At 38.5% G+C, this 25854-nt stretch overlaps 1 protein-coding gene across 1 annotated transcript in view; it reads right to left on the bottom strand.

The window, feature by feature from the left end:
• The window catches only part of tanc2a (tetratricopeptide repeat, ankyrin repeat and coiled-coil containing 2a), a 153477-nt gene extending 128444 nt beyond the window's left edge, over nucleotides 1–25033 (bottom strand). Inside the window, exon 1 of the mRNA XM_079868302.1 lies at nucleotides 24690–25033. The gene's annotated coding sequence lies outside the window, so the exon portion shown is untranslated. The remainder of the gene's footprint in view (nucleotides 1–24689) is intronic.
• Between the last annotated feature and the right edge of the window lie 821 nt (nucleotides 25034–25854).

The following is a 25854-nucleotide window of genomic DNA, read 5'->3' as shown; positions in this document are numbered from 1 at the left end:
CCAGGCACACACACTGCGAGTCTAAACACTTTGACTCACAATAGCTGACTTCTCTAGCAAAGTTCTTCCATCTACGGCATATCAAATAGAGAGGAATATAGTCTGGATTATATTACTTGGCTGCCTAATATAATACTCTGCAATGCATTTAATGTGACAGCAGATACATAATGAGATCCTCTGACAGATGGAGGTGTTAACAATTCCTTCACCTTCGAAGTTCTGCCGTTTTTTGGTTTGACTGCTCCCCCTCACACTGCAGGCTTTGTCCAAAGTCCCTGTTGAAGTGGAACAAAAAAATGAGGTGTAATGGAATTCAACAATAAGGATAATGAGGGCCAGCAAGCCACCACTCTCAAAGGCGGCCTTATGTCCAGCCATGAATAGGTCCCATCCAAGGCGCCAATTCAGCCTCCGTCTAAACAAAGAGAGGGACACGTGTCCCGCCACTTGCTACGGCCAATTCATGAGCCAGCTGATAATGAGAGCGTGTCATGCATGCCCTTTTTTTCCTTTTCAAGTCTTGTGGTTTAAATTAAAATACGGCCTCATCTCATTACTCCAGGCATTCATTGTATAAAAGAGTTTTTTTCCAAAAGCACTTAGAAACCCTTGAGGACTCTGACATTGTGCTGGCTTTAGAATGTGCCGCCATTATCAGAAGTATTAAAAAAATGGATTTCTTGTCATTTTGTGGAACCCACAAGGCAGGATGCAGTTCTACGAAAAGCTCTGCCATGTGTTGAGATACTTTTAGCAACATAGGGATAGGGGTACTCAAGGATGGATGACCCTAATTCCTCTGGGACATGCAGGGCTGGAGGAGAATGAGGAGGAGGGGGGGGGGGGGGGGGGGGCTGTCATTCCTAGATGAGGCGGATAACTCAAGTCTAGACAAACACTTGGGCCCAGGGCTCAGGATCCAGCAAGAAGGTCGGGAGGGGGGCGGCGGCTGGCATTCTGGAAAACCATCTGCCTCAGATCTGATAAATCTTGATTACTGCATGTTGGGAAGTAGGGGAGGAAAGGATGGAAAAATGCATCACCACCACTCACCAGTCTATCAATCTTTTGTCGGATGTGCAAGGCCAAGAGAGCCTTTGACATGCATAAACAGCTGCCTTGAATTTCAGACAAGGTGATGGACACCAAATCACTAAAAAGGGAAACAAACTATCATGTCAAAAATCATACTTAAAGAGGCCAAAGTATGCCATTATACACAGGTCTTGATTTTGTGATCTACTAGAATAGGTTTCCATGCTTGAATGATCAAAAATACATTTTTCACATATTTTACATTGTTGCAGCACCTCTCTTCCCAGTCTGTCAGTAACGCTCTCTTTAATTCCAGCCTCTATGAAGCTCCTCCTTCTGAAAAGCGCAATGTGCTCTGATTGGTCAGCTGGACCAGTGTGTTGTGATTGGTCAAGCAGGCCTCGCCCCTTTTTTGTGTATGCCTTGGGGGGGAATTATTTAAATGAGGAATATTGTGAAGTGAATGTTCCCAGGAGAAAACTTAAGACTACAATTGAGGCGATTCAGGGAGTTCAGAAACAGTGTTGACTGATACAGAGAATAACTCCCTTTGGAGGGACTTGGTGCTTTTTAACTTTGCAGGCCTTTTTCATGCTCAAACAGCAACATTAAAAAAAGAAACTTGAAAGAAAAACAACATAATAGGTCCTCTAAGTTATAAAGGGCGTCAAACGATGTTCATATTTATGATAAAAATGCCAGTTTTTGCAAAACTAGACCTATAGTCCAGTTATGTGCAATTGTATTTGAAATCTGAAAAAGTTGTGTTCCATCAACCTGTGTGACCTTAGATTTTGTCCGATTCGGATTCCTCACTAAAAGACTCCAATAGAAATCTTATGAGTGAGTTAATCACAGAAGTCAAAATTGACCTATAATACTCAAGCAAACTGCAAGAATACGACAAGAACCAGTACTCACCAATACATGACAAAATACATCAAAAATACTGTCAATCCAGGTTTTGACACAAAGGTCATAAAAAGAGACCCTGTCAGCCAGATATTACAATGAAAAACATATTGAGTCCACATATCTATCAGGTTCAAATCTCTAAACTAAGCATTCTGTATTTTGTCATGTAGGATACTCAATTACAGAACCTGTAATTTCCTCACAAGTTCAACATGTAATCTTATTCCCAACAACAAAACGGCAGTGACAAATTCCCTGGCCACTGTCCCTAGAGCTAAACACATTTATCACAACAAAAACAACATTACATTGGCTGCCCAGTAGGCCGCTATGAGCATCCACAATCACACACACACACACAAACACTTCACCAGCTACATCATGGCTTCATATCCCACTTTTAAAAACATCCTGATCTGCTTTGTCCTTTAGGGCCCAGACTGTGGTTTGAGGCTTGTGGGTTTATGGACTCAAGAAGGATAAGAGGGGGCCACTCCACTCCTATGAACTATTACAGGCTCTTTGCTCTCAAAAACAGAAAAAAATGAGAATGAACGAAAAGAGCTAAAATAGCTGGAAAAATGAAAATGAAAATGAAAAAAAAAAAAAAACAACAACTACACCCATTACAGATTAAATAAATGTTTTTGTTTGTTTTTTTAAGAGGACTGGTACTTGGGATACAACTGGAAATGTACAATTAGCATTTTAATTCAATTATTTAATCCATGATGAATAGCCTGTACACTGCAAGTTCATCCTAAAAAGTGCAGAGAAAAAAAAAAGTAACAGGTAAATCATGATGAGAATTTACATCTGAAATATTACTACCACAAATAAAACATGAAAGACAGTTAATAGTTGAAATTGCAGTCATCTCTTAAATGCTTCTTGGTTTCATGTGCAAACATGACGTACAGTTCCCGTGCAGAGAGTGCGTGTTGAATCAAACCAAATCCACCCTGACAAACCAGTCATCCTTTCAAGGTTAAGGGGGACTCAAAAGTACACCCGCCAGGCCACAACGCCCTGAGTCAATTAATCCAGATCTTTCAGATCATCAGTTCGGTAGGACAAACAAAATTGTGCTTTACATCCATCTGTGCCATCACAAGCTTTAACTTGGGATCTTATGAACCATTAATTGAACCACACTAAAACTCCAGCATACAAAACATTGCATTCGTCCCATTAACACATTTGAGAAGAGCTATCATTATACTGTCAAAGAGTCAAAATATTACACACACAAAACATGCTGCCTAATTTGGCATCAGAACATTTGAACACAGGTGACATAGAACAAAGGTAATTACTTTAAACAACAAATTACCAAAGACCCAAAGGTGTCCAGGTGATGGCACTAAGGTTACTGCTGTATTACAGAAGAAAAAGCCATTCATTTTATATAGGCTAGGCATTGCTTCAGAAATAGTTTTTATCAGATACTTCATTCCTTCTTATCACCTGCACACAAATTCACTGGCTTCCGCAGCACAACCTTATAAACGCGTAAATGCAGACTTCAGTAACCTCGCATGTGGTTATTTGCGCATGTGGGTCAGTTCAGGATCACGATCTGTTCACACTCGAATCTGATAATGGCCACATTTAAAAAAATGTGAACAGCCGCACAAACATGTATAGAAAACAAATGGATCTGGCCAATAAATCAGAATTGAGCCCTAAGGCTTGCAGTGTGAACGTAGCCATGGAGGCCTTCAAGAAACAAAAGACACTGAAAGTGTGGCATTTGGAAAAGAGCTCTCCTCCTCCTAAATGCTGTCTCATTACATCAATTTCTCATTACTGCATCAACCAGGCGGAAAATTGCAATTTCACACCCAGCTCTGAATGACAATGTAGGTCACCCTTGGAGCTCTTGTATGTGCAAAGGGAAGGTCAAAGGTCACTGAGATGGAAGTCAGGAGGACAGCGTGATCTTGATCCAATTGTAGGGTAATCTTACGAAGCTAGACTTAACTAAACAGCATCAACTAAGTCTGGTCCACCGTACAGCTCATTCTGGCCAAGAATCACCTACTTGGAATGAAAGAAACCACTTGAACAAAACTACAAGTAGAAGATCTATTAAATAACCTAACCCTAACCATAATTCAATTCAAAATTCATTTTACCACAATATTCAGGATATGGTTCCACTCTAGAAAAGGGCAGTCAATAAATATCATGTCATGACACGTCGAGGAGGCAGGAACTTCACCTTAACCGCAAGGATCATAAACAGCGATGACACATTTAGGTAATAAGAAACCGCTAATCCATCACTAATTTCATAACAACTCAGTCACCTAGTGCTCTTGGCAAGAAACATGGTGAGATTCTTTCTCTCTTCCCTTTACCGAGCCTGAAGAGTCTCTATTGTCACGGGTTGGTTTACAAATCTTCTCTGAAACTAGATACTTCATCCTCCTCCAAGTATGTGTAGATGTGAAAAGCTTATTTTCTCTCACATACTGTGTGTTTGACCCATCGGAACAGCAAAATGCACATTAATCAATCATATAATCTATTTAAAAAAGAAACCAAGGAAAGTTAAGACTTCAGGCTACTAGTTATTAAGGTATGCATAACTACTCATCTGTTGATATTTGAGCTTATGTTAGTGAGTCATACAAATCCACTCATCTCATAATAGAGACATGGGAACGTATAACGTAACTACATGGAACAACCAGACAAACTGCAACACATCTTCTGATTAAGGAAGTGACTACATACTAAATATATTGTAATGGAATTCATAGGAAAAACAGGAATTTTGCAACCAATCTAGAGGGGAAATGAGTCCCGTGACAAAAAATACAGACAAGACATGATTTGAAAAGACCTGAATAACCAGAAGATGACACACCCAAAAGCTCTGTGAGGAGTTCACTGCTCCAAGTTCATGCTCATTTTGTATGTGAAGAAAATGCCCTTTAACACATTTTGCATGGCATATAACTTGCAACATATGCTTTCTGACAAATTAAATATTAATTAATTTAAATGTGGTCTATTAGAAATATCATTTTTAGTCTTTAATCTTTCATGAAGTCCGTTTTTTGTTTTTTATTCATTTTCTTAACATTGCCTACATGTTTTCATCTAATTAAAACTAACGCCTTGATTCATTTAGTTAACTTGCAACCAGATTTGTCCCACCGATGATCTCTGGGAGGAATCCCTCAGGAATCCCAGGAATCAGGCTGCATGAATGCTCTCCCGAGATGTCTTCATTTGTGGTGAGAGGTGCAACAGAGACGTCTCTCCACAACTCAATTAAGGACTCATTAGCATGTCCATTAAAAGGAGTCACTCCTCCAGGCCAATGATTCTCTGAATCATCTGCTCTGACCTTGAAGGACATTTAGCCCTAAAATACTCTTGCATAAAACAGTAAAAGCTAAAAGGTTTCCGATTAGCATGGCAGCTCCCGTAAAGTCTGCCTTTTGTTAATATAGGACAAGCTAATGGGGGCATAATCAGAAAGTAAGTCAGAATATTTATTTCATTAGCTTATTCAGTGAAAGATTCAGTAGACTGATTCCATTCGATGACTTTTTGTGAGTTTGCGAGTCTTTTTGTCCAATTCATTGACAGAACCTACTCATAACCAAAGTTGATCGCTTGTGAATTAAACTACACTGTTCATGAAAGAAATGTTGTTTTATTGTCGATTCGGACTGCCACAAGAACCATGACAACGAGAACTAACAACTATAATATAATTCCAAATTCATTTTGACATGGTGCTGTAGATTCAGCAAACATACAGCATTATTTGAAAGAAAGAACAAGCTTCAAAACTGATACAGATTATATTGATACTGATTTACTGATTGGTCTATAAATTTAATTATAATAAAAAATATCTTTTTCTGAACAGCGCCAGTCACAACAAGCCATTTTGTCAGTAATTCAGTATCAAATTCTGTTGCGTCACACTCTGTGAAATCAGTTCAAAATCCCATTATACATTAGGGGCTTTCTCACCAGAGGAACCTTTTCATAGTTCCTACATCTAATGGCGGAAGTACTCGCTTTTTGGCGTGTTCGCACCGCAGAAACTGGGAACGATTTTAGTTCAAGAAACTCATTTTGGAGGAACTAAATTAGCTCCTACTTCAGAGTACGGAGAATGAAGTATGGAGAATGGGAGCACAGGGTAACGAGGATGTAGTGTAATGACGCCCAGTTCCAGGAATGCACTAATATTTTGTTGGTAGTACCAGTTTGCAACAATTATTAGTTAACACTAAGTTGTTAACACTTCGGAAAAAATAATAATTCGTCATTACACTACATCCTTATGCATCGCTTTCTGTCAGGACTTTTACGTGCTTTTCAGGTTAGCAGTAGCATGAGCCGTCAGGCAAGTGTTATTTAAATAAACGCCTGATGTACTTACAAACTTTCCAATGCCTCGTTTTATGAGTACAGAACCTATTTGTACTACTGTATAAGTTTGGTACCATTCTGGGCATCATTAGTGGGGTAATTTACGAGATACATCATAGGATCCATTAGCGCCTGCACTAAGCCATCCGGCTGATTTCTCTAAATAAGCGCTAACTTTAAAAATGTTCGACCAAGGGAAAAAAGGCATCTGTGGGGGGGGGGGGGGGGTGTTTGGCTTGTGGTCATGGTGCAAAGGACCCTAGGTTGATTTTACTCCGAACGATCCCTTTAAGAGTTCCTACTGCCGGTGCGAATGCAACCAGGCAAATGGCCCTAGGGGTACATTTAGTTATCGGGGAACCACCCTGGTGGCTAGTTCCCATAACTAAGTTCCTAGAACTACCTGGTGCAAAAGGGGCTATAGCTGCATACTAAACATCAAATCTGAATGGCTCTGTCCTTTCACACATAATTTTCATATTTAGTGTGGGTAGAAAAGTTACTTGGGGCTTGAAAGTTGTATCACACCTGGCTAATACACAATGTTAGCCTGGAGTTACTGCACACCTACATCATGTATTGGTAGTGTTCCAAGGTTCTCAGCATGACAAATCTCCATCAAAAATAGCCCTGTATTCACCGTCATACCTGGAGGTGGAAGAATCTCTGCAGGAACGCAAAAGAAAGAGCTTGAGTTCACTCAAACCCCTTTTCTTATCTCTCACCCACCCTCAGTGCCTTTTGGTCTCCCTTCCTCGTTCCTTCTCTAGCCCACACTGGGCAGTAGATGCTGAGCCAAGGGGGTGGAGGGTATTTTTAGCCAGCACAGAGTGCTGAAACAGTGGAGAGCGCTGTGCCCTCACAAGGACAAATCTCACTAACCAGGAGAGAAAGTGAGAGAGAATAATACAGAGAAAGACTTTTTTTCGTCCCTTCCCTACTAAAAAAAGGGGTTTTAAGGAAAGGAAAGACTGTGACATCTCAGGAACATCAGCCATCAGATCAAACACCTCTATCTCTCTTTTCACTTGATTCATGACACTATTTTTCTGAGTTTCTGCAGAGGATGTCAGCCCATATTTATTTAACATTCAGTTGAAAGTGGTCTTCAATAAATGGCTATACATACAGTGCTATGCATAAGTTTAGACACCCATACTAAAGTTGACTAAAAAGAGGAATAAAAAAATCATCTTTTGGAAACTGAACTTAATGCCTTAATTTAAAAAATTAGGAAAAATCCAACCTTTAAGGACACCAATTTTCTTTGTGAATGAATAATGTATCGTAAATAAATAAATGTTCTTCCTTAAAATACAGGGTGCATAAGTTTGGACACCCCTATGCTAAATTCCCATAGAGGCAGGCAGATTTTTATTTTTAAGTATTTAAAAAAAAATTTTTTTTAGGATACTATGCATCCTGATAAAGTTCCCTTGGCCTTTGGAATTAAAATAGCCCCACATCATCACATAGCCTTCACCATACCTAGAGATTGGCATGGTTTTATTTCAGTTAGCCTAAAAGCTATTTGTGGGGCTATTTTAATTCCAAAGGCCAAGGGAACTTTATCAGGATGCATAGTATCCTAAAAAAAAAATAAAAAAAAATACTTAAAAATAAAAATCTGCCTGCCTCTATGGGAATTTAACATAGGGGTGTCCAAACTTATGCACCCTGTATTTTAAGGAAGAACATTTATTTATTTACGATACATTATTCATTCACAAAGAAAATTGGTGTCCTTAAAGGTTGGATTTTTCCTAATTTTTTAAATTAAGGCATTAAGTTAAATTTCCAAAAGATGATTTTTTATTCCTCTTTTTAGTCAACTTTAGCATGGGTGTCTAAACGTATGCATAGCACTGTATATAAAGAGTTTTCCTGTAGCTCAAACAGTAGAGCATTGGCGCTTGCACCGCTAAGGTCATGGGTTCAATTCCCAGGGAAAGTAAGAACTGATAAGAATGTAAATTTGTACCTTGAGATGCAATGTAAGTCGCTTTGGATAAAACGTCTGCCAAATGCATATATATTTAATGCGCATATATATATGCGCATTAAATTGATTAAAAATACTTACATGTTACAAAAGACTCCCATTTCAAAAAAAAAATAAAAATCATGGTTTTAAAAATTATTAGGCATATTATATTTATAATGATGATAAATGTTTCTTGAGCAGCAAAACAGCATAGAATAATTTCTAAAGAATCATGTGACACTGAATACTGGAGTAATGATGCTGGAAATTCAGCTTTGCTATCAAAGGAGTAAATTACTTTTAAAATATCTTACAATAGAAACCTTTACATTTTTAATTGTAATAATGTTTTACAATACATTTACTGTTTTTAGTGTATTTTTTTATTTAAAGAAATGCAGCCTTGGTGACTAAAAGAGACATCTTTATAAAAAAGAAAAGAAAAAAGAAAAAAATATATTGCCGGCCCAAAACTTTTGAACGGTAGTAATAATATAATATAATATAATATAATATAATATAATATAATATAATATAATATAATATAATATAATATAATATAATATAATATAATATAATATATATGGACATGATGGACAAATAACAGACTAACAACTTTAAAAGTGGCTCATACGAATCATGCGTTCATGATTCGGATATTACGGCTTAAGCAAATGAAAAATGCTGACAAACAGTAAATTTGATTTTAAATCATATTCTCAAAAACATTACATTTTAAATGCCACCATTTTAGTCTCAGTATGGTGCCCTATAAAAACGTTGCGTAAAGATGTCGTCTTTCATGTCCTCATGTCGTTATTTGTAGAACGAAAAGCATTAGTCACTTCAAAAGGACCCAGAAATGACAGTACAATCGAGGATGAGAAATTGGTCATTGACTTCTTTTGACCACTCCATGGTGGCGTATGACTCCTAGGGACACAATTTCCACTTCAAAGGGGGCTCTCTAGAGCTGAAATAGGGTTTGCTATCACGCTCCACTTTGCTGTGATTCCCTAGTGGTATTAGATGTTAAACGTTCCCCCCATGGCAGAGGGAGGAATTCCACTGCTGGAGTCTGAAGTGGGGGGAGGACGGTGGTGATTTGAGCCACTCCAGATGTTATCAGCCTCTAGGGCTAATGCTAGCAAGCCTGCATTAAGGATCTCCAGGTTTGGCACGTAGTTTAAAAAATGGTCACACACACACACACACACACACAAACATATACAACTCTATGCGTCACAGTTGAGCTTTATCAGAACAATGTGTCTGAGCGCCTGAAGGTGGTTGTTTACAACAGTGCCTCTCTCTGTTTGGCTTCTGCCCTTCTTTGCCTTTGTATTTCACTTTTTAGCTTCCCTTCCTCAGACAGCCTCAGTTCACAGTAAATGCTGCTCATCTCTGCATTAGCTCTCAGTTTGGGTCACTTTTGGAAAAACAACAGTTTACATTTAAAGGCACAGTATGGAAGTTTCGCCCCTAGAGGTCGCGTATGCAAAACAATAACAAAGACGTAGCTTGATGACGCCGTGAATAAGCTTGGAATCATGGGAGTTGTCGTCTTCACGTCCACAGCCGATGGAAAGCAATCCGACAGGACTCGGGCTGAAATCATGTTCATGGATGAGCTAATGTATTAAAAGTTTAATTAATGTTACTGTGGTATGAAGCAGGGTGGGGCAGAGAGCCTGGGACATTTTATGTTGCTGTTTTTATTATGCTCATATGCTGCAGCCACTCCTTTCGTTTTGTTGTTTGCGTTTATTTTATGAATAAAGTTACGTTTAATGTCCGCCTCCTTCCCTGAACTTGAATTTTGTTACAGTTACGTTTAAATTCACATTGTTTTGTTTTGTTTTATCCTAATGAAATACAGGTCACTTTATTTGACAAATTAAAACTGAGTTAACAATTTTTGATTAAAATATCCCAAAACCTCTAGAACATGTGTCATATTTTGTTGTAGAAATGTAGACACCATGGAAATAAAGACGCTTTAAAATATTATGTTTATTAGACAGACGAGCAACTGTTTGGATACCTTTATCGACAGAAACTAATCACTGTTATATAGCTCAACACGGTTAGTCTTATTGTTTGAGTAACATATTTGTACCTCAGAGATAACAATATTTTGTCAAGTTGCTAACATAGCATAATCAGCTTTATTTATATAAAGAGCTTTATTTGTAGTAACAGTATTTTCTCCACCATACAACATATTTTAAAATGAACTGTATATTAATATTTCCTATTTGGTTTAACATTTTATTATTATTATTATCAAGACAAAAATATTAGAAAAATGTAGCAGTAGTAGTATTTTATAGTAATATGTCATAAATTGTTGGGCCAAATTGCGCAACCCTCCAAATAAGCACATCTGCAGCTATAAAAAAAGGGAACAAAAGAAAAATTGGAAATAGATTTTTTTTTTCAAAAATCACACAGTCTTAAAAGAGTGAAAAGTAAAGGATACAATAAACCACTATCTGACAATACAGGTGTCGTCATTTCCTCAGTCATTTGGCACAGGGCCTGAAAAAATACGCAAATTTACTGACTTAATTGCAGGCAGTGCATCTCACAAACGAACAGTAAAATTGATGCCCTGTAATGAGACTGAAAGTAGAGAAAATTTTAATGTTTTACACAAAACACATTGCCAACGCCCCCTCTCAGTCTTCCTACACTAAGAAACTCATTGGAACCCGTCCCCGCTGTTAAACTGGTGTGACTACCTTACGGAAGCACTGTCACCATCAGGGATAGGACAGAAAGAAAAGTTTATAGTTAGCTTGAATCTTTTTCCTCTGATTTCCCTATAACCCTCTTGCAGACCCCAGTTTGAAAACCCCTGGCCTCGAGGATTAACATGCACCTTCATTCGTCTTCATAAAGTCTTGCCACACATTCCTGGTCCGTTTAATGTCACATGATATTAAATTATTTAATTAGACATTACGGAAGGAAAATGGGCTCAAAATGTCATTTCATGTTGATGTTAAAGAAGTGTGCAAAGTGTATAAAATAATGTATCTTCATGAAATGACAGCTTGATTCAAGCTCAAGTTCTTAGCAACAACTGAAACTGTGCCCAAACATTACAGAGAAACTAGATCATATGAAACTAGCCAACCAGAGAACACCAAGACGATAACGCAAGCAATAGGAATCCAGAGAAAAAGGCATTTATGATGTGCCAGCAAGTGAGCTATAGCTCTGGAACAAATATTCAGTAAAACTTTCTTCAAAACAATGAGGGGGAATGTATTGAGCAAGACCCCTTGCCTGATAAAGACTTTTAAGACAAAACATTTTATTATTTGGTTCTAGCTAACACAAATGTGACAATGGCGAACGTCTAACTGATAACTATCAATGAGGTTCTTTAAGGCAATGTTGACAAATAACTCTCATCTGTTACTCTCTGAAAGCACCCAAACATCATGCTGACCCATCAGAGTGGTTTGTATATGTCTGGTTTATATGGTTCAGTCCTTTGTTCGTTCTTTTCTACAGGTCAGACCATTTTGGCTCAAGTGCTTTGAGTGCCATTTTCTCCACAATGCTTCATCAGGGAAGAACACTGCAGTGATAAGCCAACCTACCTACACACAATTTCATCCAAAACTTTCCTGAAAAACCTCAAACTCCAACTAGTCAATTAGTACAGTTCTAATACGGAAGAAAGAGAAGTTCCAACCCACTTTACTACCATATTGTGACACACAAAGTTTGAAAGAATTTATGGATTCTCAGTGATAGTGAAGGTGAAGTTATGTGATCATGGTGTAGTTCATTTATAGCCTAACATTAGCTTTTATTTCTACTGCAGATTTTATTTAGCCTTTAAAATTCATTCAAAGTTGTGTTCATTAGTGAAGTTTATCTTGATAAACAAACCATGTAAGAATCTCACAGCTTATTTTCTGCAATAATCCAAAAGCCAATGGAAAAATCCTTCTTTTTTTTTTTGTTTGTTTGTTAAGGGAAACCAGATGATGCTATAACATCCACGTTGGCCAACAAAATTACATCATCCCTGCAGCACATAAAGTTAATTTGATTTTATTCCAACTTTAAACCAAAATCCTTAAACAAGACTAATTTAATTGAGAATTACTGATCACATCCTGTGCTGCTTTTTGACCATCTCACAAATAGCATTGCATTTTTTAGACTGTCAAATTTAAAATAGTACTCAGCTGGTCAAAAAAAGCTGATCAAGAAGCATTTTTGCCTGAAGTATTAAGGTTTACGTCTCAGACCCTGTAGGTTGTGTTCTGCAGATGTATTGTGCCTGACAGAAATCAACAGTAGGATTCTAAAGGATTGAATTTGAAAGTGTTAATCCGTGACGAGAATCTAAAGAACACGACACGAGTGAAGATGATGGGAAACAGAGCAATCTCATAAATGTTTCAGCTGAATCCATGAGGTATCTTTGTGCATGCAAACAAAGGCAGTCAGAAAGGTTTACTGAAGCTAGTGTAAACAACGTTCAACTGCGCAGCCACATTTTACTCTCCACCCCCCCCCCCCCCCCCCCCCCCCCCCCCCCCCCCCCCCCCCCCCCCCCCCCCCCCCCCCCCCCACAGAACGACACACCCTAAAACACACACAAACACTGAATGTTTTATCACTAGCTGATTTCCATACTCGCTGTCATCTCACCTGCATGCTGGGTGTTGTGGACCAGTCAGCGCATGCTAAACGTTTGTACGTGTTCACAATGCGTTTCTACTTTATTTTCATTCCTCGACTTTGTAGCACATTCAATCGCTCATTCCCATTGCGATTCACTCTTTCATTACAATTCCTTCTCTTTATCTTGTTTCCTGTGCTTGTTTCTCTCAGCCACTCCCTTCTTTTTGTCAGTATGTGTGCGCTCTTGGGGTTGAGTTTTCTCTCTCAGCTAGACAGTCATTAATAATCCAGCGTAGTGCTGGAATCCACCAGCTCCTCAGAGGGAGTCCTAGACTCCATTGAAGCACAGGGTGTTATCTATCCATCCATCCATCCATCCTTCCACTATCACTATCTCTCTCAGCTTCTCCACCTGCATGGAGAATTTGCACAAACTGTGAGGAGAGAAGTATGCTAGCCATCTAAGCAATGTCATATAAGAGTGCTTGTGCAAATCTGCAGATTTGAAGCTGAGGAGGCTGATTGGTCGCTCCCCCCATGAAGGAGACAGAATGAGGACACGCTGGGGCTGGTTCTTCATTCAGCAGCATAATAAACAGCACATGCTGCTCCAGCACTGCAGGAAGGGGCGGGGTCACAGACAAACTGATGAATCAAACATAAGCAGAGTAGAGGTCACGCCCACTTATATACTATGTCTTTTATGGCTGGCTTTGAGAAGGTAAATGTGCATGGTCGCAAATAAAATGTATAGCAACAACAGTTAGAGCTGATGAATGGCTAGAGCACTGTTTAAGGGACCGTTTTCAACTAAAAACGTAAAACTTTTTATGCGCTTTGGCGCTTTTTACACGACAACGGCGTTTTGGGTGTTGGAAAACGCAAAGTTTTGAAAACGGGTTTCAAAGTGCACGTTTTTTACAACGGTCTCTGTGTAAACAACAAAAACGCAAATCTCTGAAGACGATGACGTCATGCGCATGCATATTACATGTGCAGTCTATCGTGTTTCATCGCCATCTAATGGCCTGGCAGCAGAATATAAGGTTTTTATTCGTTTTCACGGAAAACCCTGTGAATGGCGATTGTTTTGACAATAGTGTCGTCTGCATGCAGAAAACTCAAAGGAAAAACTTCAGTTTTAAGCATATCGTTGTTGTGTAAACGTACCCTTAAATAGGAACCAGAAATACTGACGTCCACAAATCTAGGCGCAGTAGATACATTAAGAGAGTTGTACACTTGAGAAAGAGGTCCATTGTTTTGCTCTGTTAGGGTACCATCGGACAAACAGTGGGCAGAAGGAAGAGAAATATGCTATTAAAGGGCTTCCTCTATCCGCATGAGTCAGATTCACCTAATATGTCCCAGGCTTCACAGAGCTTGTGATTGGCTAATAATAGTGTATGGTCAGTGCTCACCCTAGACCAAGCTTATTGTGCTTTGCACAAGTTGGACATATTCATGGATCAACATCTTTTTTTTTCTTTCTTTTTTTTTGCATAACATTCTTATCAGGGTTATTATCATTAACTAAAATTATTAAAAACATTTGTTAATTGAAACAATTCTGAAAGACATAGATGAAAAACTTAAACTAAAATTCTAAAATGTAACCTAACTAATTGAAATAAGTTTAAACTGAGGCACAAAAATTACAAAGTGGAAATAAACTTAAAACATTAAACCTAAATAGTAATATTTAAAAAAAAAAAATCAAAAGCATTCAAAATGCAAAACAAAATTACTAAAATTTTTTTTTAAAAACTCAAATGAAAATTGAAGATAAAAAAAGGCAATTCAAAATATTACTAAAAAAATATATTAGTATATAAATATTACTAAAATAACACCGTTTCTTATATTTCGTGTTTAGGTTAGGCTTTGAATTATGGTTAAGGCCTGGAACAACATCCTTATCAACCTAGGTTAGGCCAATGGTCCTTGTCATTCACTAATAAATGCATGCAAGTGTAATAATATGTAGGGTCATGTTTTAGGATTTTAGGTCTTTAAAAATGTAATCCAGACCTTTATTTTAGTCTTTGGGATGTGCTGGAGGAGACTTTACAGAGTGCTGTACTCTGCATTGTCAAGACAAGATCTTGACCAAAAAATAATGCACCTCTTGATGGAAAGAAATGTTGTGATGTTATTTCCATCAAGAGGTGTATCAATTTTTGGTCAAGATCTTGTATTGACAATTATTTGAGCCTGGTGCATCTTGACATTGTCATCCTGGAATATGTCCATGATGTGTCTTCCTATATGGTTGTTCAAGAAATGAAAAGCTATTAGGAGTTAGAAGAACTGTTGCCAACTGTTGCCAAACATATAACATGCTAGAAACATAATTAATCACTGCAATAATTACCCAGTCAGACTCTTAAGCATTTGCCTATTTAAACTTTAGACTTTTTTTTGGCCGGGCAGTGTATTTGTATGCATTTAATGTATGGCTAGTGAATGAAACTGAAAGACAGGAATGTTGTTTGATGTCCAACAAAGGATGTTGATCCAGGAATGTGTCCTACTTGTGAAAATCACTTGCTTAACTCAAGGCATCACATTTGAGTCCCATATTATCCATGACACTGCTTGATGCAAAAACTAAAATCCAGGCCTCAGGTGTTACAGTAAACATGGTCTTTCATCTGAGTCATACAAGCTGACATCTCTAGCATAGCTTCATAGTGATGATAATCCATACCACTGAGGCTAAAAGGCTCACAAAAGCCAGAGTTATCCAACGCAGCTGTGTTAGCACAAGAGTGGCGGCTCTGTTAGCGTACGTACCTAGCATTGTTTTACACAAAGATGACAGAGCACCTCGCCTGGACACTTCAATGTGGAGACGTCTCCTACAAGAAAGCAGTCTTTTCTGTACTTGCACAGTGAAACAGCTGTCCGTTTGAGGATCATGTAAGCCTGAGATTATCTTCAGAGAAAACAGATGTCGTACAGTAGAGAGATATTCTCACACTCTTGGCTCTTTAATAAAGAAAAGAACCCACTTCTGCTGTTGCGCGGAACAGAAGTCGCTGCAGCCTTCCTGTTTGTTCCTCCCAAAGGGTCTTGTTACTGCACGGTATTTTCTGAGAAGGAACAGACAGTCACAGCAGAGGTCAAAGGTGTCTTATTTCAAAAAGCATTGAATACAGGAGAACAACAATAGTCACGACACTGCCTTCTGAGAGTGTGTGAAGGTCACGTCTGAAGGTCATGATCGCTGCACAAAACATCACATCAAGTCAGCGCTTATTTCTCGGTTTCATTACACAATGACCGGAAATAGAACACATTTTGAAGTCTTTTCTTTTGTGAAGGTTTGGTATTTGGTCAATTTTAATGGGCAAAATCCAGTTATGCCAATAGTAATCCACACAATCTATTTTGCTTGAAGGCAAATGATTTACTCGCACAGATTTCCGCAAAGGTTGACTAACAGAAAGCTTCTTGGTTTGAAAGTGACTTCTATGTGAGCCGTGCTTCATACATCGCTACACTATTTACAATAGACAACTGACCTTTTTTGCTCTCAAAATTGTCCTCACAATCTTTCATCAAAAAAATTGCTTCGCCTCTAACAACGTCCCTTTTATGCTGAGGTCACTAAGCCCTTGTATTTTTTGGCAGGTTGTTGCCACCTTTTCATGTTGGTTTTAAGAGTTATTTTTAAACTAGATAAATATGCCAACTTCCCTACTATATAGGCTACATGAAAAGCAGTACTGTCAAAATAGGCAGGATTCATAAACAGTAAGCAAAAACAAAACCTGGATAATTTACTTTATTCCACTGAGATTCAAAACTGCATATTAAAACTTTTAGGAGTCAAATTCAGAGAAAGCGACAAGACTGATATTGTAGGTCACATAATGGGAACATGGTGGGTTTAAGGGTTAGTTCCCCCAAAAATGAAAACTCTGTCATTAATTACTCACCTTCATGTCGATCCAAACCCGTAAGACCTTCGTTCATCTTCGGGATACAAATGAAGATATTTTATGAAAATATCAAAAAAAGGTTACTGTATTTTTGATCAAATAAATGCAGTCAAGGTGAGCATAAAAGACCTCTTTCAAAAACATAAAACCTTACCAACCCTTTTTGAACAGCCTACTTATAGAACGCAGTTTATTAAATGTTCAGAAGCAAGTTCTTTGTTCAAGGTGCAGTAAGCGATTTCTGATAAACGCTGATAAGCGCCTCAACACTTATAGCCAATCAGCAGTGTGTGTGTGTGTGGGGGGGGGGGGGGTGGGTTGGTGGCATGTCCACTCATGATGGGGGAGGAGAGAGAGTGAGCAAGAGGGATATTTGAAGAAAGACTGTAGGAGGAGAGATGGCTGAGAGACATTACAAAAGAGCAAAGGTCAGAGGAATATCGTCTGAAAAAGACCGGGTTTGGACCAAGTGTGAAAACAGCCAAACGTTCTCCAAGTGTTGGCACACACACACAGACTGTCCCACACATCTTCACTCACTGCTGTCACCAGCTGGACCAGGTGGTGATGTTATATTATCATTAATGAATATGGGAAAAAACTTGAATTAATGAGCTGCATATTAAAAGAACACCCGCAATTTCCACTAGTTACAGAGATGGACACACACACTACGGTTTCTCACATTTTTACAGTTTGAGAGAGGTGAACGGTTAAATTCAGTAGCCAGAGAAGTAAAGACAAAAAGAGTGACAACGTCTGCATCTTAATTGAAACATGTCCCCACTTTCAAATGCAAAACAGAGCCTGTCGTTTAACAGCCTCCCTCCAGCCCTCCAAGACAGGGCAGTTACTGTGGCCTCAAGCAAAGGGGTCAAAGGTGACAGGACAGACATCTGCCACAACAATGACTTAGACTGTCTGACACAACAGGCCAGCGCAGATTTACAGCAGACATGTTTAAAAAGCCTCTACTTCTCCTTTCTGCTCTGCTTGCTTGACTTCTGGTTTCAATGGATGATTGTGGAGCTGTGTTCAAAACAAAGAACAAAAGAACACTAAACAAGCGGCAATGATTTTTTCATCATCACTTAAACGTCAGCCTTTGTTTGACCAACAGCCTGAATCATGAGAGTCAGCAATTATAAAGACACAACATCAGCAGAATGAGCAAATGTGAGATAATGTGCATGTGCGACTAACAGATATTTGAAATCACAGGCCATCTGCTAGAAGTTATGAAAGAATAAAAAAAAGGCAGTGAATTTATAATCTCTGTCTCTCTCTATAAATTATTTCAAAATGATTCACCAATCCCTGTAGTATGAGACAAGCTCTACTCTCACTCCAGCTGCTGGAGTGTAAGACTTCACACTGTACAAAGTTTCTTTGGGTGGATGATTTCAGCCAGTGAAAGCCTGTCAGATCTGAGATGGATCCTGCAGTTAACCTGCAGCCGCTGCAACACACGCCACTGGCATAACGCGCTAGAAGCTTGCAGGGGAGCATTCAACTTAACATCACAGCGAGAAGTAGACTGTGTATGCAAGACAAAGAGAAGAATTGGAGTCAAAGAGCCATCATATCGAATCAGAGGGCTCCGGTCGCCCTCTCCATTGGAGGTGACAGTACAGAAGGCCTGGTCTTTACAAAGGCACAGCTATGTCTCCAACATTACCGCAGGAAGCTTGTTTCCAGCCAAAGATGATAAATGACATATATGCTAAGATGTATATAATGTCAAAGCAACTGCTCCGGAAACATTTGAGCTGTGGTGATTGTGTGGGAAACATCTGCTGCCCGGTTTCTCCTTTTTTTAAGTCGACATGAAATTGACCCTATTTACTTTGTTAGCACATATTACTAATCTTGTGGTGAATAATTATTAACAATTAACAATTATTCCATGTTAATTGTAAAGTTAATACACAGAAAAAAATAGTTTGCCGTGGTAATCTTTGATCAAAATCTGAAAAGTTACTTCCGATCTGGAATGGCGTTCCTTTTCTGATGACGTCAGTTTGACGGCTTGGGTTGGGAAACGCTTAACCACTCCCCTCAAACCGTCAGTCTGCTATGAGCAGAGATGGAGAGGAGGAGCGCTGAAGTAAAACCCTGCCCTCTGTTCAATATTCCGTTTCATTTGGATATGTCTCACAACACAGGAGAAAAGTCGTTTGCAACTTCCAGTTCACGGGGACTTTATTCTAGTATCTATGACAATAACAAGTAATAAAAAGCTTGTTCAACAGGTTTAGTAGTTAGGGTATTTCAAGTCACATGGTTGTGTTTGCATCAGCAGTTTATCCACTCAAGAGGTGCTTCTCAAAGCAAACAGTTCACGCTAACTGAGTAAACAAATACTTGTAGGTAACTGACTAGTGGCTGTGGGAGGACATCATCCGGATTAGCTGGATTTAAAGGGACAAACTGGTTGTGTCGGACACTAAATAAGAGGCAATAAGAGAACTTAAAGGGATAGTTCACCCAAAAATGAAAATTCTGTCATCATTTACTCACCCTTATGTTGTTCCAAACCTGTATGAATTTCTATCTTCTGCTGAACACAAAAGAAGATATATTGAAGAATGTTTGTAACCAAACACTTGATGGACCCCATTGACTTCCATAGTATTTTTTTCATTCTATGGAAGTCATGGGGGTCCATTCAACTGTTTGGTTTCACACATTCTTCAATATATCTTATTTTGTGTTTAGTAGAAAAAAAGAAAAAATCATACAAGTTTTGAACAACATGAGGGTAAGTAAATGATGACGATTTTCATTTTTGGGTGAACTATCCCTTTAACGCATGTTCATGGTGAAGTGCACTCAAGAAGGAAACATGACTTTTCATTCAATAGGGAGGAAGTGTGACTGGGGGAACTGCTGAATGCTGTATATAGTCAAACAGGGAAAATCATGCAGGTTGTTGAATTCATAAGGTGTAGAAACCTGACTCGTTAAGCAAATATACTAGGCAAATGATGTGGCTTCAGTTAAAGGTGCTCATATTCACACACGTTTCCTTGTAAACAAGTGTTCTGGTCACCCTTCGATCAACAATGTTTTAGAAATAATTCACTTGTTATTCATCATTTACACAGCCTCATGTTGTTCCAAACTGGTATGAATTTCTTTTTTTCCCCACACAAAAGGTGATTTTGTTTTTGGAAAAATACCTCACCACTCTTTTGGATACTATATCGAAAGTGAATGACGACAGTGGCAAGCTCAAAAATAAAGTATATGAAATTGCACATATGACTTGTGCGCTATCCAAGTAACTTTTAAGTGTGAAAAACAGACCAAAATTTAAAAGGATAGCTTATTCAAAAATTAAAATTCTGTAGGCTAATTTATTTCGATCCACATCTGTATGACTTTTTCTTCAGTGGAAGACAAAAGAAGATATTTGAGAATGTTGAGGTCAAAATATCATAGAAACCAACAGGGGAAAAAAAAAGTTAAAAAAAAAATTGCTTTTGTGTTCTACAGGAGAAAGTAACTCATACAGGTTTGGAATGACATAAGGGTGAGTAAATGACAGAATTTTCAGCTTTTTTATACATAGCTCACACTATACATGCAACATTAGAGCCTCAACATTAATGTAAATATCTACATTTTTCATGATTTTGCCACAAAAAGGCATGTTGTTTATGACGATTATACTACAACAACTGAGATGGAAACATTAAAAAAAAAAAAATCATCATGTAGGCTACATATGTTAATCTAATATCATTTTCCTTGAATCATTGTTTTCCTGCAACAAATTTACAGTCAGGTCCTGCTTATGGCTGTAAACCAATTGTCAAGCTTTACATGGAAGATGCCCTAAAAAAACAACAACTGCCATTTAACAGGGTTAATTATCTAACACTAAGACAACAAAACAACAGCCAAACCAAAAAGCAAAGCCTTGGGGATGTCAACGAGTTGAGCAGGACAGCTTTATCAAGCTCTACTGTACACCAACGTCATCATAAGAGTTTTTATGCATCTCTGACTAATACAAACACTGGCTCAGGAAGCGTCCTGGGGATGAACTAGGAACAAAATAATCTAGATGTTTTCTTAATGAAAACTCCCTTGTGCCTGATCTCAGTGGACTAAACTAACCAACCCTGGCCTGAACGCTGGGTTAAACTGACAGTAGACAATGGCACGACAGTGAGCCAAAACAAATACAGATTCTGCAGGCTGGCCCTGACATTTGATGTGTTTGATGACCCAGACTTCCTCGGTAACTCTGCAGCTCCATCACAGATATAAGAGAGAGCAGAGTGCCACTGACAAATAGGTTAATTAAATCATACCCACAGGAATGTATGAGAGAAATGAGAAAATACGAGAAAAACTTGCTTTCTCACAGAGAAAAGGAGTTTTCTCTGATCAGCCTGTGGGGGCTGGTGAGGTAGATCCTTCAGGATCAAGGTGGGATTGAACGGAACCCACCTGGACTGCAGAATCTGATCCCAACAACCCAATGCGATGTTGATGAAAGGCTATAAAACTCAACCCAGAGAAGTACCACCATTCAAATCACAAGGAACCAAACTGGATTATACAACAGACCATATGAAACACAGTTTTCTGTAAGAGTCGTGTCTGGTATCAAGCCGTTCTATTTTCAGCATTTTTCTGTCTGGCTAAGATAGACATCATTGAGGATCCCGATAAGGGTGATGACTGAAGCTTTCAGGCATCAAAAAAAATCATTTTGATGATTAAATCCCCAAAACCCAAGAAGGGAAGATTAAAAATAGTCTAATGCCTGGTTATGTGAGTGTAGGAAGACATATAAGGCAAAAAAAAATTAGTATGTGAAAGCAAGAATTAACATACAATCAATCAACTACAAATGCGGTGGTAGATGTTGCAAGACATTTCAATGCGTTTAAATCACCGTGGGTTTCCACAGCTGCACACCACTCTAAGCTGCCCTACATCTGTTGCTTCTCGCATAATTAAAGTGACCCCAGTCTGGAGAGCAAAAATTGGGGGACCAAAACCCACCAATTCACAACACAGGACTCTGCTTTTGTATATTATGTAACAATCCACACACACACACACACACACACACAAATGTAGGGTTCCTATGATTTACGTGATTTGCGGAATCCAGTCGTGTAATTTACTATATAACAGAAACGTAAATTTGGCAAAATTTGGTAGAATAAATCAAAAGGCTGTACACTTAATCAAACCGTGATATGGACTAAAGTCTGTGAATATTAAACCACAAAAAGACTATTTAAGTCTGCGTGTACGTTTCTTCAGATACACTCAACAGTCTTCACTACAACCCGCCAAAATAAACGTTTGTTTAACTTGAAGAAATTATGACAGAAATATATTAATATTGTACAGTGAATGTAATCAAAAAATAGGACACAATTATTGTTAAAATTGTAATAAAATATTTAAGTTTTATCAATTCAACTAATTAGACATCCTTTTGATTATTAAAATTTAATTAAACCATTTCAAATGAATTTAAATGAAAAAACATGAAAAAATATGGATTTCATAGGGCCCTACAAATATATAATAAAGCTCATAGGGGGTATTTTCAAACCCGCACCCAACTAGCATCCTGATTACGCTCATATGGCAAGCAGAGAGACAATGTGCGCCTGGCCATGTGCAGCAAAAAAGACGAAAACAGACCCCATAAAAGGTCCCCATAGGGGTTCAGAAGCTTCAAAGGCACAAATGTTACAGAGCAACACCTGGCATGCTCGCCTTTGTGGTGACTTGTTGCCTTGGCTACGGACCCTCCTGTCTGATCCTAGAATAACCGCCTTATGACACGGGATGCTCATTTTAAATTATGAGAATGAGATTATGGAGAAAGTTCTCTATAGATCACTGCGAGGAACATTCAATGCAAGAGACCGCAGAACTAATTCTAGCATGTTTGAATGGCCGCTAGGTTTCAAGGGCTTCAGAGAGTTCTTCTTTAGTTGAGTAAAGGAAGTTATGAAAGACAAATCCTCAAGATTTGATCTGAAAAGTGGCAACACTATTCGTTGTTCAGGGTCAAAACAACACGCTCTGAAATTAACTTTGGGAAAACCAATTTAAACAGTGTCAAATCTATCAGTTTCTCCTGGCCCTTTGTGCTTCCTTCAATTTTGAATTGATTTGCACTCGTCTTGCGGCTGAAATGTGGCGTATAAGAAAATATACCAGTAAAATGCCTCCTCTCTCCGAAACGAGCAAAAAGTTCTCCTACTTCATTTGTGTTTAGTTAAGAACCCCTGGGCCTATTCATCCTGCTCTCACACACTCTCACACACACACACACACACACACACTACACCGGCCAGCCGGTGAATCAATTTGCAGCGTTTAATTACGATTGGGTGATTTTCTCAGCTGATGCCCCCCAGACCAGAGAAGACATTTCTCATGTGGTTGCTAGTGCTGAGACACAGCTGAGATGATTTTCTGTGGAAAAGTCTCAAGCCCCCAAAACCCAGACGGCATATTGAAATCCTTAATCACTTCACTACAGCTGCTATTACAGACAGCCAATCATGAAGAAATTAATATTAAGCATGCTAATCACTTCTAAGAATGAGTGCCACACCTATTTTTCCAAACTGTTGGGATCATTTTGGATTACGCATCAATGCAAATTCCCTCTGAAGAAGGGATAACCGTCTATGAAGACATAAACGACACTCACATGAAGTATGCAATTAAAAGCCTTTGTTGGAATAAAGATATTACGATAAAAACCACAATCAAACCGTAACGGCTAGAAGAGCCATCATCCGGATGTGCTTATGGGCCAATCATAAGTTAAGGAAAATTCTTTGGTACACAAGTGTGGTGCCACACCTGCCAAAGACTCCTTAACATCAGGGTGGTAGTAAAGCAGATGAAGACAAGGCCAAAGGATGTCAACACACAGTTGTGGTCTGAATTCCCACATTGCGCCCCAGTCCGTGCTGATCCAGAAGGAATTGCAGAAGGAATAAATGCATGCAATAATGATGGGTTACACATAAGGAGGGTTTCCCACCCCAATACTCTTTGTCCCATGAGATACAAACACATTATCTGATTAATGACAATTCAAGGATGATCAGTACACTATGTAATATCAGTATATTTGAACAAATTTCAGGAGACCTGGAAACCCCATTGAGATGTCATGCAGTTGATAATAGTGGACCCATTATTCTGAACCTCTACTTCTTATGTAAATTTGTACAAAAAAGCCAAAACTGAATGCATGTATGTATTACATATACATACATATTACATATAGCCTAGGCTATATATATATATATATATATATATATATATATATATATATATATATATATATATATATACACTTTATAAAAATAGATGGTTTATTTATAATAAATAAATAATTTACATATAAAAATAATTAATACAACCAATTGATGAACGCCCCAAACCTGCCATGCGACTGTGCCATACACTGCACGCGCAGCAATGTTGCCAAATAAGAGCTGTATCTCCGGCTATGGGAGATACATTCACCGCTTTCAAATGAGGAAAATTAGTGCTGAAGGTGTAACTGTCTGACCAGCACTCAGATATTATTCCTAACGTTGTAAATAAACAGAATGGTTCATTGATTTTGATTCATCAAACACGATGAACGCCGCTAGGAAACGACGAGTAACCGTCGCCCATTTCATGTCAACACGCTGTATTTATGTTATATCATATTGTTATTTGGAGATTGCACCTACCCGTTCTGGTCATATGCAGTCGTGTGGATTTGGATCTGCTCTTCAGGGCTGGTGTCCGCGTATTAGGAACCGCTGGAGATGAAGAACACCTTCACCAAGTGCAAACGCTTCGTCCTTCTGTTTTCCTTTCCTCTTAAACGGTAAGTCCTGGTTTTCGCGCTTACCAGCCAGCACGTAGCAAATGTAAAAGATCTGCGATCAGAAGATCACCATGAAAGAAGAGTGCAGCCCCGTCGCGTCCGCAGACGGAAGGACCTCTGTATGTATCAACTGTAGCGACGCGGTTCTGGTCTCATTTGTAAACGCCGTGCGCATACGGACGCTCTCACTGCAACAGCTTCTGCGCTTGGTGGGCGGAGCTATTTTTCATTATTCATGAGGAGGCGGGAAGTACGTCTACCGTTGCACTTTAGCCTGAAATTATGATGCAGAATAGTATTAATAATAGATTAATGCTGACTTTGACACCATGACATATTTTTTGTAAAAACTGAGTTAGCTTTCTATATTGAGTCTCTAACATTTATAAATAATAACAAATCTAGATTTACAATCTTAATTTAAATCTAGATGTAGGCCCGGTTTCACAGAAAATGCTTAGATTAAGCAAGGATTAGGCCTTAGTTCAATTTAGGACATTTAAGTAGCTTTTATAAACTTGCCTTAGAAAAAAAAAAGAAAAAAAAAACATTACTGGTGCTAATCTTGAGACAAAACAATGGCACTGACCAGATTTAAGATGTCAGTGCAAGTTGCTTTCAGTTAAAACAGCTCAAACATGCATTTTAGTCTGGGACAAGCAGATTACAGATGTAAAGATTAGGTATTTATTCATTTGTTGCATTTTAAATGCATATCTATCTAAAATCAACAGACTTATTCTGCAGCTCTGTTATTTATCACTAATTATATTTAAGATGGGGGGGGGGTCTACATCAAATGTGTTAAGTGTTTTTTTTGTGTGTGTGTTTTTTGTAGGACAAGTTGAGTCATTGATCTTATCTGATCTTCTGCTGCTCAAACTTGCCTATGGGCATCAAAGCCCTTCTGATGCTAATGCCAACCTCTGCATCATTACTTATGCTTTCCACTTTACATCTGACACTTAACACTTAAGGATGAAAAGGGTATTAATGGATTATAGGCTAGCCTATAATGTAGCTAC

The sequence above is a fragment of the Squalius cephalus genome, assembly GCF_949319135.1.
Source record: "Squalius cephalus genome assembly, chromosome: 1".
In the NCBI taxonomy this organism is placed as follows: Eukaryota; Metazoa; Chordata; class Actinopteri; order Cypriniformes; family Leuciscidae; genus Squalius; species Squalius cephalus.
Note: the sequence above shows the minus strand (reverse complement) of the source record. Positions and strands in the feature narration are given on the sequence as shown.